This window comes from Neophocaena asiaeorientalis, unplaced genomic scaffold (assembly GCF_003031525.2).
Source record: "Neophocaena asiaeorientalis asiaeorientalis breed wild unplaced genomic scaffold, Neophocaena_asiaeorientalis_V1.1 scaffold72, whole genome shotgun sequence".
NCBI classification, from domain to species: Eukaryota; Metazoa; Chordata; class Mammalia; order Artiodactyla; family Phocoenidae; genus Neophocaena; species Neophocaena asiaeorientalis.
In genome coordinates, this window is record NW_020185336.1 from 12,201,184 (window position 1) to 12,220,386 (window position 19,203).

Genomic DNA, 19,203 nt, shown 5'->3' on the forward strand with positions numbered 1-19,203 from the left:
CCCCAAAAAAAAAAAAAAAAAAAAATCATGATCTTTGGAGTCAGAGAGACATGGATCCACAGTGTGGCTCTACCTTGTAGCTTTATGTTGACTTTGGGTAAGTTACTTAATGCTACAAAAGCCTTGCTCCCCTCATTCATAAGTCATAATATGCATACCTCATAATACGTATATTCTTATGGCTGTTGTAATCATTAAATGAGTATTAAACACAGAGTATGGCACTTGCCACATAGTAAATTCTCAGTGAATATCTTATTATTATAATGATCAAAGGAACTTCAATTTCCCCATTGGTCCTTTGATCATGTAGAAATATACTGGATTACATTCAAAAAGTATTACACAAAACTACAAAAGGCCTAGGAAAAATAGTTAGCCATGAGATAAAGAGAGCATAGATGAAAAATGTGGCGAAGCTCAGAATATAGAAAGCTCAGAATAGAATAGAGACTCAAAGGTAGTCCAGAAGACATATTTCAGGGCTATATTGTGAATCTGGGGGTCAAAATAACTAGAAGAAAATAAAAAGTACAAGTAGAAAGATAAATCAAAAAGACTGGTAAGCCTGGAGTTTGGATATCACTAAGATTATGGTCTCCAAGTTCCTCTGGAGATAAGAAAAAGTAACAAGAATGGTTTTGACATGTCTGAGTGTTTTGTATGTGGTGGGGATGGGGGAGACTCAGGAGAGGATGGTGATAAAAAGATGAATTAGGGGAGGAACATCACAGTCATGTTCTTCTGTAACTTCAACTTTATATGAGAATTTCACTCATCACGAGTATATGGGTACAGGAGGCTACACAACTACATTAAAGCAGTTAGTTCAAATAAATCTGATACTCAAATGCCTAGAATTCCTCAGTTCAGTATGCTGAAGGGAGAAATCTATTACTAGGGTCCAGGGGCTCTATTGTAAAGTCTAATGGTTAGTTTAGAATGGAGGATAAAGTCATAGGCTTATTGATTTATAATGTACTGGGTTACCACTAAGGACAAAAAAATAATAATAAGACTCAATTCTCCATTATCCATACCAACAAAATCAAACACTGACACAGATAATTCAAAGACTCTTGTGTAGCTTTTCTTTTCTTCAGAAATTAGATTTCCTATCCTTTTCATTTTTGGTTCAATTCCTGGCTGCTGAGAGGTTCTGCACTTTCTCTCAGCTGCCTTACCACTCCTCACATCTCTCCTGAGGGCCTTGGGTCAGTCAGCCAGTCAGCAAAAATTTATGGGACATATCCCGTGCACAGGCTCAGGGCAGTGGGGCAGGCACAACTTTTAACTCAACTGCAACAGAACTCTAATAAAATATGCAGAGAGACACACCACTCTGAATGGAGATGAGATCAGCCACGAGAATTCTAAATGGAAAAAGTGAATTTCCATTCCTTCTCCTTTAGCATTTCTGAATAAGTCATTTTCAGTCTTCAAGAGGTTCAGATGTTAAATTCTTGGAAACAAGACTCTACAGTGTCTGGTAAATAAATCCTGGTTGTATTACAGCACTGGCTCTATTTTTGCAAGATGAATACAGTCCTCAATAGGACAGTATCAGAAATCTAGAGGCAGTGTGGCACAGTACAAAGATTCCTGGGCCTGAAATCAGAAAATACGTGTTGAAATCAGGCTGTGCCATATTCTCTCAGTGTGACCTTAGGCAAATTGTTTTTCTTTAAGACTGTTTTCAGGATGGTTTTAGATATTTGGGGAGATAACATAAGTAAAAGCATTTTATTAAAAGTATAGCACTATTCATTCATGCATTATTATTAAGTATGAGTTATTTTACTTTAATATCAGTGAATTTTCCTTACTATTGTCACAATATATATAATCAACACTGTGTACTTAGCTTAGCATTGGCTTACCAAAAAAAGTATAAATACAACCCTTCACCATGAAAAAGAAACCCCTAACATTTAGGTGAATTCTAAATTACTGCTCATACTTTACTTGACTATTTATCTCCAAAGAAGACAAAATTACTGAAGGTTTGTCAGTGGAACTTCTGAAAAATAGCAATCAGTTTTGTTTAAGCCCTAAAATACAAAGCATTCCAAGGTCTTGGGACACATTGGAATAAATGTTCTGGAATGAGCGAAGACACAAAATCTGAACAGCATTTATTCAAATTCCTTAATCATTGGGCATTCCCTTTTTTTTTCTTTTTCTTCACCAGTCTCTTATTTTCTCATTTCACTTGTTATCCTCAAAAGATCATACTCTAGGGCTTCCCTGGTGGCACAGTGGTTGAGAGTCCGCCTGCCGATGCAGGGGACACGGGTTCGTGCCCCGGTCTGGGAGGATCCCATATGCCGTGGAGCGGCTGGGCCCATGAGCCATGGCCCCTGAGCCTGCGTGTCCGGAGCCTGTGCTCCGCGACAGGAGAGGCCACAACAGTGAGAGGCCCGCGTACCACACACACAAAAAAAGGATCATACTCTACATAAACCTATTATCAACAAGAGTAGATTATGTAAATTATCCATGTAAATGTATTTAAACAATTAAAGCCACATAGATATTCAAAGTTAAAGAACAAAAGCAAAGAAACACTAATTCTAATTAAAGAGCAATCACACAACAGGCATAAGGTCTCCTAGTACCAGTTAGTAAGGGGCTTTTTCATACCTACTGTGCATATTATGTACTTTACTTAATTACTTTAATGCTTATAGACTTGCATATGTTAAACATAAACATAAAAGCTCCTTAAAATTGATTCAGGTTTTTTTCTACAAATTGTCCCTCTTTAAAGTACATCTGCATACTTGAATCATTATATTAACGCAATCCAGTCAGAAACTAACATCATCTAGTCCTGCTCATTATTACGGGAATACCAGGATCTGCAGCTGCCTTCCATTAAGGCTATAAGACTAGACTTTCATTTGCAGAATGAGACCCATTGATTGTGTCAAAAAACATCAGTTTTGTCCTTTAATGACCCACGAGCTCCTTTCAAAAGCAGTTCAGTAATGGTTACTACATTAAAACTTCAAACATGCACAACCTTATGATGGGGTTCTAAAGCACCACTTTCATCAGCATTGCAGGGTCATGTGGAAGGGATAATGTTGGTCTGGGAACCAGACATCTGGCTGCTAGTGCAGACTCTGTTACTAACTGAGTTGCATGACCTTAGGCATAGGGTTGCCATAAAAATACAGGACACCCAGTTAAATTTCAATTTCAATTCAACAAAAATTTCATTTTAGTGTAAGCATGTCCCAAATATTACATGGGACATACTTATGATAAAGAAAAAATTCACTGGTTATCTGAATTTCAAATTTAACTGGGTAGCCTGTGTTTTTATTTGTTACATCTGGCAACCCTACTTGGGCCAGCTAATGATGGCTTCATCATTTGAGAAGTGCAGGGGTTGGCCAGAATGACCTCTACGTGAGACACCATAAAAAATACTGTTTATAGATAAGCAAGAGGCAAAACTCACCATATTTGTTTTCCCTAGTTATTAAGCAGAAATTCATAAAATCATTCACATTTAAAACCAAGCAAGATAAGCCTAATGGTGGAAATAGATACAGTATCTCCAACATGGAAATGCTCAGGTGTTTTAATAGCTTTTGTATTTGCCATCTATTGCTACATAATAAATTACCCCAAAACTTAGTGGCTCAAAATAACATTTATTATTTCACATCTCTGTGGGTCAGAAATCCATGAACAGCTTAACTGGGTCCTCTGGCTCAGGATCTCAGAAGACTATAATGAAGGTTTTAGCTGGGGCTATAGCCATCTCAAGTGTCAGATAAAGAAGGACATGCTTCCAAACTTATGTGATTTCTGACAGGATTCAATACCTTGTGGGTTGTTGGACTGAGGGCCTCAATTCTTTGCTGGCTCTTGGAGGCTGCCTTCAGTTTCTTGCCACATGAGCCTCCCCATAGGGTTGCTTACAACATAGCAGCTTGCTTCATCAGAGCAAGCAAGAAAAGCCAAAGAGAGAGCAAGCAAGGCAGAAGTCACAGTCTTTTACAACTTAATCTCAGAAGTAATATACCATCACATATACTATATTCTATTTGCTAAAAACAAGTCAGTAAGTTCAGCCCACAATCAAGGGGAGAGGATCATACTGTAAAAAATTAATGAACAGAAATCTCATATAAAGTCAGGAGACCAGAAGGGGGAGCTCTCAAATCCTATGGTGATAGCAGAGCCCAACAGGAAGAAGAAAGACTCCTCTTTTTTCCTGGCAAGGACTCAGCCAATGAAAAGCCATGGACTCTTTGTTTACTATAGCCCTCCCAACTTCCTTTTCCTCTCTATAAATGACTTCTCCTTCCCTTACCATGCAGGGGACTTGCAGGTGGCTCGCCATGGTTGCAAACGCCGAATTGCAATTCTTTCCTGCTCTCAAATAAACCCATTTTTTGCCAGAGAAATAAGTGGCAGTTTATATGTTTTAGATCAACAATACAAAATGTGAATACCAGGAGGTGGGGAATCATTTCAGGCACCATCTACCATACCTTAAAAATGTTTTTTTCTGGAAAAATTACCAAACAGCTATTCTTACTTAAGTATAATTTATAATTAGTTACAATGGAGCCTCTGTATTTGGGCCCTTAAGAAACTAGTGGCCAATATTAAAGACATCATTATTGAATGAATCACTGAATCATTATTGTAAGTATATCCCACAGAAAGAGATAGCTTTCTTCTTTCTAAAGATCTCAAATATATACACTTCTTTTTCAGTGTGAAACATGCAGATAGAGATTTGCTTTATTCCTTTTTCAAAAGGTGGAGTCACAATTCAGACATACAAAAATATATCTTTATACTTTTGTATTTGCCATCTATTGCTACATAATAAATTACCCCAAAACTTAGTGGCTCAAAATAACATTTATTATTTCACATCTCTGTGGGTCAGAAATCCATGAACAGCTTAACTGGGTCCTCTGGCTCAGGATCTCAGAAGACTATAATGAAGGTTTTAGCTGGGGCTATAGCCATCTCAAGTGTCAGATAAAGAAGGACATGCTTCCAAACTTATGTGATTTCTGACAGGATTCAATACCTTGTGGGTTGTTGGACTGAGGGCCTCAATTCTTTGCTGGCTCTTGGAGGCTGCCTTCAGTTTCTTGCCACATGAGCCTCCCCATAGGGTTGCTTACAACATAGCAGCTTGCTTCATCAGAGCAAGCAAGAAAAGCCAAAGAGAGAGCAAGCAAGGCAGAAGTCACAGTCTTTTACAACTTAATCTCAGAAGTAATATACCATCACATATACTATATTCTATTTGCTAAAAACAAGTCAGTAAGTTCAGCCCACAATCAAGGGGAGAGGATCATACTGTAAAAAATTAATGAACAGAAATCTCATATAAAGTCAGGAGACCAGAAGGGGGAGCTCTCAAATCCTATGGTGATAGCAGAGCCCAACAGGAAGAAGAAAGACTCCTCTTTTTTCCTGGCAAGGACTCAGCCAATGAAAAGCCATGGACTCTTTGTTTACTATAGCCCTCCCAACTTCCTTTTCCTCTCTATAAATGACTTCTCCTTCCCTTACCATGCAGGGGACTTGCAGGTGGCTCGCCATGGTTGCAAACGCCGAATTGCAATTCTTTCCTGCTCTCAAATAAACCCATTTTTTGCCAGAGAAATAAGTGGCAGTTTATATGTTTTAGATCAACAATACAAAATGTGAATACCAGGAGGTGGGGAATCATTTCAGGCACCATCTACCATACCTTAAAAATGTTTTTTTCTGGAAAAATTACCAAACAGCTATTCTTACTTAAGTATAATTTATAATTAGTTACAATGGAGCCTCTGTATTTGGGCCCTTAAGAAACTAGTGGCCAATATTAAAGACATCATTATTGAATGAATCACTGAATCATTATTGTAAGTATATCCCACAGAAAGAGATAGCTTTCTTCTTTCTAAAGATCTCAAATATATACACTTCTTTTTCAGTGTGAAACATGCAGATAGAGATTTGCTTTATTCCTTTTTCAAAAGGTGGAGTCACAATTCAGACATACAAAAATATATCTTTATTGATCCAAACTTACCAGGCTTATTAGTCCTTATTTCCATTAATGGTATAGCACCCCTACTCTTGCCCTTTACTTGATAGTTTCTGGTTTTAAATTACTATTTTGGGTTAATAATCAGTCAACTTAGGACCTAAATTTAGGTCAAATTTAACTAGTGGCTCTCAAATTTAATCATGAAGAAAATTTATCTTGGGATGTGTATTAGTTCCCTAGGGCTGCCACAAAAAGTATTACAAACCAAATGGCTTAAAACAGAAATTTATTCTCTCACAGTTCTGGAGGTTAGAAGTTTGAAATCAAGGTTTTGGAAGGGCCATGCTCTCTGCAGGCTCTAGATGAGGATCCTTCCTTGCCTCTTCCCAACTTCTGGTGTTGCCATTAATGCTTGGCATTCTTTGGCTTGTAGATGCATCACTCCAATCACTGCCTCTGTGTTCAAATGGTGTTTGTCACTCTGTCTTTTGTATTTTCACATGGTGTTCTTTCTGTGTCTTCTCTGTATACAAAGTTCCCTCGTTTTATTAAGATACTAGTCACTGGGTTAGGGCTCAGCCTAATCCAGTAGGAACCATCTTAACTTGACTACATCTGCAAAGACCTTATTTCCAAATAAGGTCATTCACAAATACCAGGTGTTAGGATTTTAACACCTCATTTTGAGGGACACAACTCAACACACAACAGAGTTCTTGGTAAAGATGTAGATTCCCACCCAACAAGAATTTTCCATCCCCCAGGGATTTTGATTCTATAGGTCTTGGAAGGGGTTTAGAAATCTGCTGTTTTGAGAAGCTCTGTATGTTCTCTGGGAATGGTGCACAGAGAACACTTTAGCAAACTCTGCTCAAGCCAACCAGTTATATACTCTTCCACTAACTGTTGTAAGACAAACAACAGTTAAAAGCCTCCAGGCTTTGTTTTCAAGATCCTCTTAATGAGAAAATTTAGATGAGGGACAGGGTGGCAAAATGAATAAAACACTAAGGTTAGCGTCAAAGGACACAAGTCCGAATATTGGCTCTACCCCAGCCATGTCACTGTAATTCAATCCCTGAGCCTCTATTTCTTCAACTGCATCACTGAGTTTCTCTTGGAATTATCAATAAATGAAATAACATTTGCAAAGTATCTAGCCAGTTCAAAATAATATTACACTATTAGGATTGAAAACTGGCAATAAAAGGTACCCATGCCATTAAATCTAGTAATTCCTCTTTATTAATCATTTATTTAACAAAAATTTATGAAGTACACACCATATGCCAGACAGTGAGCTTGGCACTGGGGCAACTGTGAACAATAAATATAGTCCATACTTCACATTCTGGAGGAATATAACTTAAGGAAATAATCTAAAATATTAAAAGATATCATAAACATAAAACTATACATTAACTAACATTAATAAAGTAACAGGGACAATAAATATCTAACAGAAAATTTTTTTATCCACTGAATGAAATACTCTGCAGGCATGGACTGAAGACTATGTAGTAATCTGGAAAAATGCTTTTCATGTGAAATAAAAATGAGGGTACAAAATTGCATGTATACCATGATTACAAATACATAAAAACAGAACTGTATTATAGGAGGAAAAAATGGACGAAAACTGACCAAAATGAAAAATGAAATAGTGGTAAAGATAATGAGACAGCATTATTAGTCCTTTTTTTTTTTAATTTTTGTACTTAATGGATGGAAGCATTAGTCTCCTTATCTATTTGAGTTTGTTTTTCATTTGGGGGATTTAAACTTTTTTCTACAGAGGGATTGTTTATGAAATCAGAAAAAACCCACATTTAAAAAATCAGTTGCATACTACCTGGTTAGTGCCTGACAGACAGTAAAGCTGCAAATGTCCGGTAGATCTGGCATTCTCCAAGTTTATGAGTTCTTCCTTGGGGCACAGAGCCCAGATGAATCTCTCCCAAGGCCAGATGAACCAGGATTCTATCCAACATGCCATTGTGCTTCCCCACTGTCCCCAAATATGTTTTGAGGGGGCCCAGTATTTTGCTGGTCTTTCTAACTGGAACATCACCTATACTGACAACAGGCACTCAGCTGATGTCTGTAGAGTTGAATTGAAATGCTTTAAATGACTCCACGATTCCTTTTCCTAATTGTAACTGACATTTTGGAGCATATCACACAGTAACTAGATTCAAATTATTTTTCCCAGGTATATTACTTCTGGCTTCACTCACACTGACACACTGACAGGCAGCTTTCTCTCTGCCCAGTGCTGCAAGCTTGGTGAAGCAGAGGGAGGGGTTCTACTCGCAACATTTTGACCACCAAGGACCCTCTCACTCCCACTCCTCCCCCAGCCCTAACTCCAAATTTCTAAGACATTTACAAAATTGCTTTTATTAAATAACTCATCTCCCTTTTTATTAAAGATAAAAACTAACTCCTAGGGACTTCCCTGGTGGTGCAGTGGTCACGAATCCACCTGCCAATGCAGGGGACGTGGGTTCAAGCCCTGGTCCGGGAAGATCCCACATGCCGTGGAGCAACTAAGCCCGTTCACCACAACTACTGAGCCTGTGCTCTAGAGCCTGTGAGCCACAACTACTGAAGCCCGTGCTCCCAGAGCTCGTGCTCCAAAACAAGAAGCCACCACAATGAGAAGCCCGCGCACCACAACGAAGATTAGCCTCCGCTTGCCACAACTAGAGAAAGCCCACGTGCAGCAACGAAGACCCAATGCAGCCAAAAATAAATAAAATAAAATAAATTTATATATTAAAAAAAAATCTAACTCCTAGTCAGAATTTTAGACAAATATGAGATAGTAAAATTCTAACTGAGAGCAAGTATATTTGACCCTTTGGTTATCCTGCACAATGATTTTTGTGGGTAAATATATGGTTTTCATTAAGATTTTTACAATTTTAAAAGTAACGGTTTTATTTCCATTACATTGACCCTGATACCTAAGGATGCCAAGTAGGAAAAATTTTGCCCAAAGACAAATCTCACTCAAGACCCCATGATCCACTCAGAGAGAAGTTTGAAAGGCCCAAATAAATTGTTTTCTAGCTGTGGTCACTTCAACCTTTGGTAGACAGAAGGCAGTTCTTCTCATTGCTAAGTCTTGCATTTGGTGTCTGAGGGGAAGAGTTGTTTTCCCTTAGAGTGGAAAGAATCTATCACATGAAGAGGAGAGCTGAGTGGAGTCCTTATTTGTGTTGAGGTTGTTGGTCTTCTTGGTTTAAGTAGGGTTGTAAGGGTAAACTGGGCAGAGTGCCCGAGGCCCAGAGCAGAGCTCTGAGCTGAGTTTATAATCAATGATTATAAAAAACATTCCCCAGTGTGCTTTAACTCTTTCTTAATATATTAACACATTTTTATTCAACATTTTGCAACCAAGGTAATAATTATAAACATCATTGTCCTAGCTGAGTTCTCCCAGAAACAGACTCTGAGAAAAGTATTTCAAGGAAAATAATTTGTAACATATAAGAAATATGTAGAAAATAGAAGTATAATATTTTAAAATAGAGAAAAAATGATATAGGTAAGGGAAGTTAGAAAATAAAGCCATTATTAAGACATCTACCACAGAAGCTACTCCCTCAGAGAAATTCTGGAAATATGACGGTCATTTTTATCATTTTTCAATGTACACTGCATTTAATACTGTGATATATTTCGGTCATAGTAGAAAAATTTTGTTTTCTACCCTCAGATATATGCTAGAAACTACCTTTGGATAAGTAAATCTCTACTTAATTTTCTTGTAATTTTTTTTTTCCCTAAAAGCAAGGATTTCACAAAAACTAATTTGGGTTTCTGGTTTGGGGTAAACTAAGAGGTGATAAGATATAGTTGTTAGGAGCCCCATGTCTGGAGCCTGAGTTCAATACTGTACTCAGACACTTACTAGCTGTGCACCTTACTTAACCTCTCTCCACTTCAATATCTTCATCTATAACATGAAAATAATAATTTTACTTACTTAATAGTGCTGTGGAAAATTTGCATGAGTTAATATAAATAACCTAGAGAAGTAACTGGCTCATAATGAGCCCCATATAAGCGTTAGCTGTTAGTTATTTTTTCACCTAGCCATTTAAGCAGCTTATGTATGCTCTGTGCCAGGGACTCTTTTGACCCTCTAGCTGTACATATCAATAAGATATATGACAGCCCTCTAGGAACTCAACAGTTTAGTAAAACAGACTAATAACAATAGTAGATGGGCAAATTAAACAGATGGTAAGGGCTTCCTTGGTGGCGCAGTGGTTGAGAGTCCGCCTGCAGATGCAGAGGACATGGGTTTGTGCCCCAGTCCGGGAAGATCCCACATGCCGCAGAGCGGCTGGGCCTGTGAGCCACTGCCGCTGAGCCTGTGCGTCTGGAGCCTGTGCTCCGCAATGGGAGAGGCCACAACAGTGAGAGGCCCGCGTACTGCAAAAAAAAAAACCAGATGGTAAGAAATTAAAGTGTGAGTGAAATTTAGAGTGTTTTGTGGGAAGAAGTGTTGGGTTACAACTAGGGAATAAAGGTCTCTGCTCACCAGGTGAAGATTATTGACTTTTCTTCTATAAAGAATAAGAAGGAAGAAGTGGTGCTTTTTGTTTTGTTTTGTTTTGATTTTGCAGAAAGTGACATCTCAAATTTGTTTCTTAAGAATTCAGTCATTAATGTGAAGGATTGATTGAAAGTAAAGAAGCAAAGAGTTTGCTGTGGCTACAGTGTAAGTCAGAGGCAAGGCAAGTGGGCTTCCCCTGAGGCAAGGGCAGTGGGAACAAGAATAATGGCAGGTTGCAGGAAGCTTTTGTTGGTGGTGACAATCGGATAGGTTTAGGTAGAGAAGAGGGAGGGGTTAAGAAGGATGCTATGAGTTCCAGCTCTTGAAATTTGGCTGGCCACAATATTAATAGGCATCAGGGATACAGAAACATTGGGTTTTGGCCAGGGGTTAGGGGACCATGATGAGGTTGGATAATGACAAGCAAGTTTGAGGAGCCTACAGAACAGTCATGCAGAGGTGTCTATTTGGGTCTCTTGGATTTGGGAGACATCAACATGTGAGTGTGTAAGTAGATGATATCACCCAGAAGTTATATGGTATTTGGAAAGAAATTAGATGACACCCTGGTGCCTCAATCACACCAAAATAAACATGAGTTGGGTGTACCTACTAAGCTGAATAACATCTCCCATTCCCAGATTTTCAATGGCTGAATCTTATATGAAATCAGTGAATAACACTTTCTCTTTCATGTTTCCAATAAAGTTCTGTCCATTTCATTTTATGATGGTGCTCCAATATATCCACTCTAAAACTGAGAGGGTAAGTTAAATCTTGATTCAAAATATATGAGCCATAATTATTATGCAGTTGTTAGAGATTAATCTGTCAGTTATCATTTGATTTCCAAGACTGACTGCACTATGATTGTTTCTTTCTCCCTTGTTACTGTATATGTAATTATCCCAAGGTTGTACCACTGACAAAGACTTTCCTAGATAAAGGAGGCCTGTGGTTCAAGGAAGGATCCTATCTTTAACTGTGCTCCTCTGCTAGAACTCTAAAATAACGAGGCTAGTTTTTTATTTAAAAAAAGAAAACAGCACACATATATCTAAGTGTTTCCACCTTCAATGTAGTGATCATTTAGAAGGATAGACATTTTTTCCCAAGATGCTGCCATTTCTCAGCATCTCAAAACAGCATTAGAATTCTTTAAGAATAGTCATCAAAGCCTGCCACTCTTATTTTAATGTACTTAATGACCGTACATTCTTTTTATTTAAAGTTGGATTTGATTTTTATGACCAACTAAACATCATTTTCAGCAAGTAATTAAGGTAAACAAGTAAGTTCAAGAGTGAAGCATAACCATAAAATAATGATGATAGTTTTCTTCTATTTTCCTAGTGCTATAGGCAAATCCCAAACACAAAGTCTAAACATCACTGTATACTTGGACTAAATGACCATTTTGAAGGAATAAGCATTAAACTACATGTTCTAATCCATTCATTAAAATGGAAAAATCAATCTCATTACTTTGTTATAAAATCTTACTATTTCACTACTCTTTCAGATTTTCTAATAAAAAACTTCAACAAGACCTCCCAAAGAAATTAATTTCAGACAAATTTTAATAGATGCTGAAGCTCTTAAAAATATATATTTACTTAGTCCTTTGCACAATCATTAAGGTTTTCAAGACAACGCAATACAGATTGGTTTATTACTAATTTAAATCTCTTTGTCCTTTATATATAATGTAACATTCTGTTACTTTTTAGTTTATCTCCTAAAACCACAACTTTAATTTAACCATACATCAGTGTTTTAGATAAAATAGCTGAAATGTTAATGAAAAATTCTAAAAAATACCACTGGCCAATTTTTTATTAAAAATAAAATACCCCCTGGAAAAGTTACATAGATTGATCACAACTGAATGCTGTTCCCTTAAGGAAGAGCAATGACCTAAGTTTAATTTGTTCGCATAAAAGGAATTTTATTAGACAAATCTGACAGGAACCTTTGGCTGAATGTCATTTCATCTTTAGATTTTTCAACAACTACTTCCATAAATACCTAATTATAGACCAGTGTTTAATTATATGAATAATTATATACAAGTAGGCAATTTGTCTGTTTTTTAGTACTACTATGTTCTAGGAATGATGCTATGTAGTAAAGACACGGTGGAAAATAAGAGACACAGACATTATCCTTATCCTTACTGCGTAATGTCTTGGAACATATAATGAATAATTTCTGATCCTACATAGATTTTTAATTTTCCCTTTGTGCATTAAAAGGAATACTTACAATGAGCAAACGTCACATACATTTCATTTTGATGAAAGCTTGGAGTATGATCACCAAAATCAAGTATGAGAAAAGCGTCAATGGTCTTGACTTAATAAAAACATGTGCTAGTTTGATGGCAATACATGCTGATGTGTCTTATCAGCACATTTCTTCTGAGTGGCATTGTTTTATTGCATTTCAGGATCATAAACAGATGTTCTCCATTTGTGATTCACTGCTACCTTGACTGATTTACTCCTCCTTTCCTGGGTAACTTGCCTTTGGAAAATTTCCAAATTTATTTGGGATGTGGAACAAATAAAAGGCAGAGAGGGATGACAGAGGCATATTCCAAGGCATGAGGACCACAACTTAATTTTTTAATAAAAGTTTGATAAAGCATTTGAACAGGTATTTCGACCTACAAACGCTTACCTACACAATACTTTTTTTTTTGAGCACTCACTATGAAGCAAGCATTCACCTTAACACTTTACATATATTGTTTCATTTAACAATCACAACTACCCCCAAAGGTAGATATTATTGTCCTTATTTTACAGATAGAGAAACTAAGGTTCAAAGAAGTGAAATAATTTGTCCAAAGTCACACGGCTTATATTTTCTGAAATTAGAGTTAAACTCAGGTCTATCCAATTCTAAAGCCCAACTCTTAATGACTATGTTAGACTGCTTTATAACAATAAGAAGAAGGAGGAGGACGAGGAGAAATAAGTGAAGGAGGAGGAGAAGAAATGTTCTAGTGATCATTTTTGAAATTTATTGGTAAAGTCAGTTTTTACCATTCTAGTTAAACTTACTGCCAAACCAATTAAATTAAAAAGATAGTGGAGAAGTAGTTATCCATGTATAACTGAGTGGGACCCTACGGGGCCTTCCTGGGATAGACCCCTCCCCCCATATCCTCTGCTTTAGCTCCTCTCTGAAGAACCTTGATAATAGTATCTGATGCACAGTTCCTGAGTTGTTTTATAGATGCTAAACTCCTCACCAAATGGAAGAAATTAACTACTTGATGACCACGAGCACATAGCCCCCAGCCTTACTGGTGCCTAAGGATTGATAATGTTAACCCCATGTGACACTGCCCTGTTACCTCACCATCAACCAGTCAGAGAATTGTGAACAAGCCGATCACATACCCTGGGATGCACTCCCTCACCTTGCCTTTAAAAATGCTCTGCTGAATCCCATTGAGGAGTTCAGACTTTTAGAGCATTAGTTGTCCTGGACTCCTTGTACAGACCATTAGAATAAATGCTGCACTTTCTTTCACCACAGCCCAGTGTCAGTAGAATGGCTTTACTGCTCATGGGTGAGCAGACCCAAGTTTGATACAGTGACACATGTTTGACCTACATCCTAGATAAAACTAAGAAAAAATACTCTTTACAATCCCAGGTAAGTTGTGGGTTCCCATTAGCCAGTCATTTCAATTGTTATCTCTTTCCCATATTGAGTTGTCAAAAGCAATTTTAGTATCAAATCCTCACTGGTGGCAGTTCACAGATGTATTCACATTTTTCTACACACTAGGATCCAAAGCTATTACTATCTCTTTGAAGTAGATAGCAAATTGATCCACAATGAGCAGGATAATTATTTTAGTCAATAGTTTCTACTCCAAACTCTTCAATCTTTTCATCAGACTACTGACAGAAGTGGAATTGACTGACTTCTTATCTAGCCAAGATATAAGGCCACAGTCCAAGAACTAGGATCAGGAGAGTGAAAACACGGGGCTGGTTGCACAGCATTATAGGAAAATAACCTCCACAGTGAGAGAAAAAAGGATGAAGTCACAGACCCAGGGAGGAGCTGAATAACAAACAAGATCAAACAAGAATGTGGAACTATAATCCAATTTGAGCAAATCTTGGCATTTTTGGTAGGGCCAGAGAAACATCATCTCCAAGTTCAGACTGGGGCAATGTAACCATCAGTCCATAGCATTAACCCCCATGATACCTGGATGCAAAGAAGGGAGACTGAGCAGCAGTGAAGCCCTAGGGAAAGCCTAGCAAGACAGCCTTAAACTAAATGGCTGAGCTAAGGGCAATGTCAGGTGACAGAGAAGAGATTAAAGGATTAAGACAAGCATGTGACCCAGACTTTTCCAAGATCTCTCCAGAAATGACAGAATCCTTATCTTATCCCATTCTGTCCAATAGGTGAACCTAGAGTCAGGAAACTAGATCACCAAATTTAACCACTAAACAAACCAAACTATTTGAACAGTAGGGCTTAAATGGGCCCCCGAATCTGATCTAGGCCAGTCCTACCCCTTTGAAACAGTTCATAGCACAAGAGAAGCTCACTCAAGTCCATAATAAAGTCCCAACTTGGTGAAGCTGTTGAGGCTCTGGAAAGACCCCAAACATCTCCTGGCCATTTCTGGGACGATGATAATGATGATGGTATTCAGGAGTATTAATATGTACCAAGCACAATGTTAGGAACTATACACACAGAGATAAGTTTGACAGTTCTCAAAGAGGTCCACTTTGGCATTTAGGGAGCATTCTGAGTTGTAATAATGAGTGGGGTCAGGATGGCATTTAGCAAGTGTGAGCCAAGAATATAAACAGTCCCATACAATAAAGAATAAATGAACTTGAAAATTCCAAGAGTATCCCTTTTGACACAAACCTGATCTAGGTCAATCCTACTTAATCCCTTGAAACAGCTCTCTGAGTTAGTTCATTTGATCTTGATGATGTCACAATTGTCATCTTCACTTATTAAAGGAGAAAACTGAGGTTTAGAATAGCTTAGCAACTTATCCTTGATGGTTGCTCACATGGCTTATCAATGGCAGAACCAGGAAAACAATCCAGAAACTCTAGCTCATTGTTTTGCATCCTTAAGCACTGAACTCCTGTCTACAAAATGACTCATGAGGGCTAAGTGTTAGGAAAATTCAGAAAGGTAAGAGAAGCAGCAAGTGAAGAGTTGTCTATTTCAATTTTTGTCAATACACAAAAACTATTTCTCTGTTTACTTTATGCTTGCCCAGTGCTGTCTCAACTCAAGCTAAGGACAAAAGGTAGTATATGCAAACTTTGGGAAGAAATTCATCCTGGCCAAAACCACCTCTAAACAGCTGTGCCTTTCCTTTCTATTTAATGCAATATAATGAAAAGCACACAGGATTGACTCAAAATTCTAAGTTTCTAATCTTGGATGGCCACTAACAAATTTGGGCAAGTCAGTTTGAGCAAGCCTATTTCTCAGTTTTTTGCAAATATAAAATGAGAGGTCCGAATGATGTCCTGGACCTTTTCAAGATCTATGAGGTTTTTTTGCTTTGCTTTGAATGGCATATGAGGCTGGACATATATACAACATATTTGGCTTCGATAAATATGCATACCTTTTAGAAGAAGGATGATTACCTAGGGATAAGGCTAAAAATTAGCTGACCTAAAGACAGTACAAAAATCTACCTTCAAAACTCCATTAGTGTTGGGCTTCCCTGGTGGCACAGTGGTTAAGAATCCACCTACCAATGCAGGGAACATGGGTTCGAGCCCTGGTCCGGGAAGATCCCACATGCCACGGAGCAACTAAGCCCGTGCACCACATCTACTGAGCCTGTGCTCTAGAGCCTGTGAGCCACAACTACTGAGCCCACATGCCTAGAGCCCATGCTCTGCAATGAGAGAAGCCACCGCAATGAGAAGACCGCGTACCGCAATGAAGAGTAGCCCTTGCTTGCCACAACTAGAAAAACCCTGTGCACAGTAATGAAGACCCAACGCAGCCAAAAATAAATAAATTTATATCAAAAAAAAGTGCAAGGGAGATGGAAAATGTATTAAAAAAAAAAAAAAAAAAACTCCATCAGTGTCCATGCAGTACTGTGGGCGCCCTATGTTCACAGGACTCAGTTTTGCCTGTAAGAACATTGATATTTCACATGGGCTTCCCTAAAAGTTGTGAGACCCTTGGAGTACAAGATTAAGAAATGCTCTTACTTGATGGATTTGAGCTGTAAAATTTTAACAACTCACTGCTTACAAGCAGAAAAAATGTAGCTGCTTTTGCTAAAGTTTTGCAGTACTGTTGATGCTTGCAATGTGGAATCCAACGTGAAGGGACAGAAACATCCAAGTAAACACTTCAAGACACGGAATTGGAAATTGTCCTCCTGCCTAGATGGAGAGAAGATATTCTGAATCCCTTCCCTGTATCTTCTCAGGAAATAGGGGGGAATAAGGTCAAAACTCTATGAACCAAGCATCCAAAATTCTTGCCAGAACAGAATGCCACACTAACCTCCTCAACAGACAGTCACTTAAACTATGTAAATACACAAAAATACATTTTTAAAATTCATAATGGGATTGAATCAAAGTGAAAACATACATACACAAGTCTCACACATCTCTCTTTCTTTCTACTCTGGAATTCCTTAAATGGATTTTGATCTGAATGCACCTGTATTTTAGTGAAGTATCTCCTTCCTGTCTTTTCTTCCTAACTGGAGATTATCTGATTGGAACCAAAGAGAGAACAAGCGCGTAGATTTTGACACGTTGTTCTCTGTGTATATTTTTTCCCACACTTTCTTATATAGATTAAAGCTAAACCATAGCTACAAACATCTTAACAGAGAATAACACATTTAAGAACTTGGTGGTGAGAACTAGTCTGCTTATAACTGTATTGAAAAATAAAAGGCTGTTTGTCTTCAAGTGGGGAAATTAACACCTCAAATGAGGGAGACAAAATGTGTTTTATAATTAAGAACATAAATGTAAGCCTAATTCAACACTTTAAATTCTGAAATCCTGGAGTTTATGTATTCTAACAAAATATTAGCCTGGACATTCCATCAGCCTGGAACAGAAGAATAACATGGTCAGAATCTACATACATATTTTTGGTATTTGATAGAAGCTAATTAATATTCTTTTCTACTTTATGGAATTGAGAAATAAATGAGATGGGGGGAGCAAAACAAGTGTCACTTATTACTAAAATAGCAGAGTAGGTGGATATGGCTTGCATCAGTAGAAGAGAGTGTTTCCTAAATACTGAACCCACAATTAGACAGACTAAACTACCCACTCATAGGCACTGCTGGGTAGGACACGGCCAACAAAGGATAGAGACCTCACTGCAGAGGAGTAGAGCACATACTCCCTGTAGACAGTTGGCTCTCAAGAAGAATAAAGTGTAGATCCAAGCATGACCAGTTTGCTCTAGCCAAACTCACCAATCACCACTCAGTTTCCTTGTGAACAGGTGAACAAAGAGGCAGAGGGAGAGGTTAGGAGTGTTACACTCTGCCCCTCCATATGGAAGGAAATATAGGAATGCGGAAGAAGTATCGCTCCTAATGGTGTAAGACAGGCAGTCGCTTGGTTTGGGGATGGGAGGGTAGAGAGCAAATGTATATCCTCATTGTCTAGTATAATCCTTTAAACAGATATTAGAAAAATGTTCTATATAAATTACCACTTAAGATCTTAAGGATTAGATTTCTTACAATACAACAGTCAACTCCCAGAGATAGATAACACAGGGGCATTTATTTGGGAGCAGAACTTTACAACTATCTTTTTTAGCAACAGACCTGACAGTCAGAAGGAATAGAAGGAGGGACAGGTCAAATTTCAGGGAAAAGGATAGTATTTGTATGATTATGATAAAGAAGGTCTTAGGAAAGCCTGCTAAAATTACTTTCTTTTTCCCATGATACGCATATGAGTTGTGAGAAAGTTTACCTAAACAATACCCAAATCAAGATGAGAATTATTCATGTTGGCAATCTGGGTACCAAACTATTTCCATGTCTAGTGGTGTTGTTTTAAAATCACATTTTTCCAGCCTGTTATCTCTCCAAATTGCTCCTCTCACAATGAGTGGATTTCTCTATTTTAAAATCATTTAGACGTAAATTTTTTCTCACCTATAAATACAGCTGCAAAACTGAACAAGACGACTTTGTCCAGAATAAGATATGGAATCTCCAGTCAAAAGTGTTCTCAGCATTATTAAAGGTGTTTTTTCACATGTAAACAACAAGTTTCGTTTTTGCCTGCGTTCCAGTATTTCAGATTTGGTTTTGGTTGTCAAAGATGTTAAAGGAATTGCTAAGTTTTTATTGTTTAATATCCCTTAATGGATTTAATAAGAAATATAAGATCATGGTCTTCTAAAGGAGAGATTCTTTTAAAATCTATGATATGATATGCATAGTTTTAACAATGATAAATACAATTTTGGAAACTTCTATTGAATTGTAACAACTAGATAATTGTGCCATTACAAAGCAGATTCGTATTAATCTACTTCTCTTTGCTAAGAGTGCCTAACTGTGAAGAGGGATAGAATC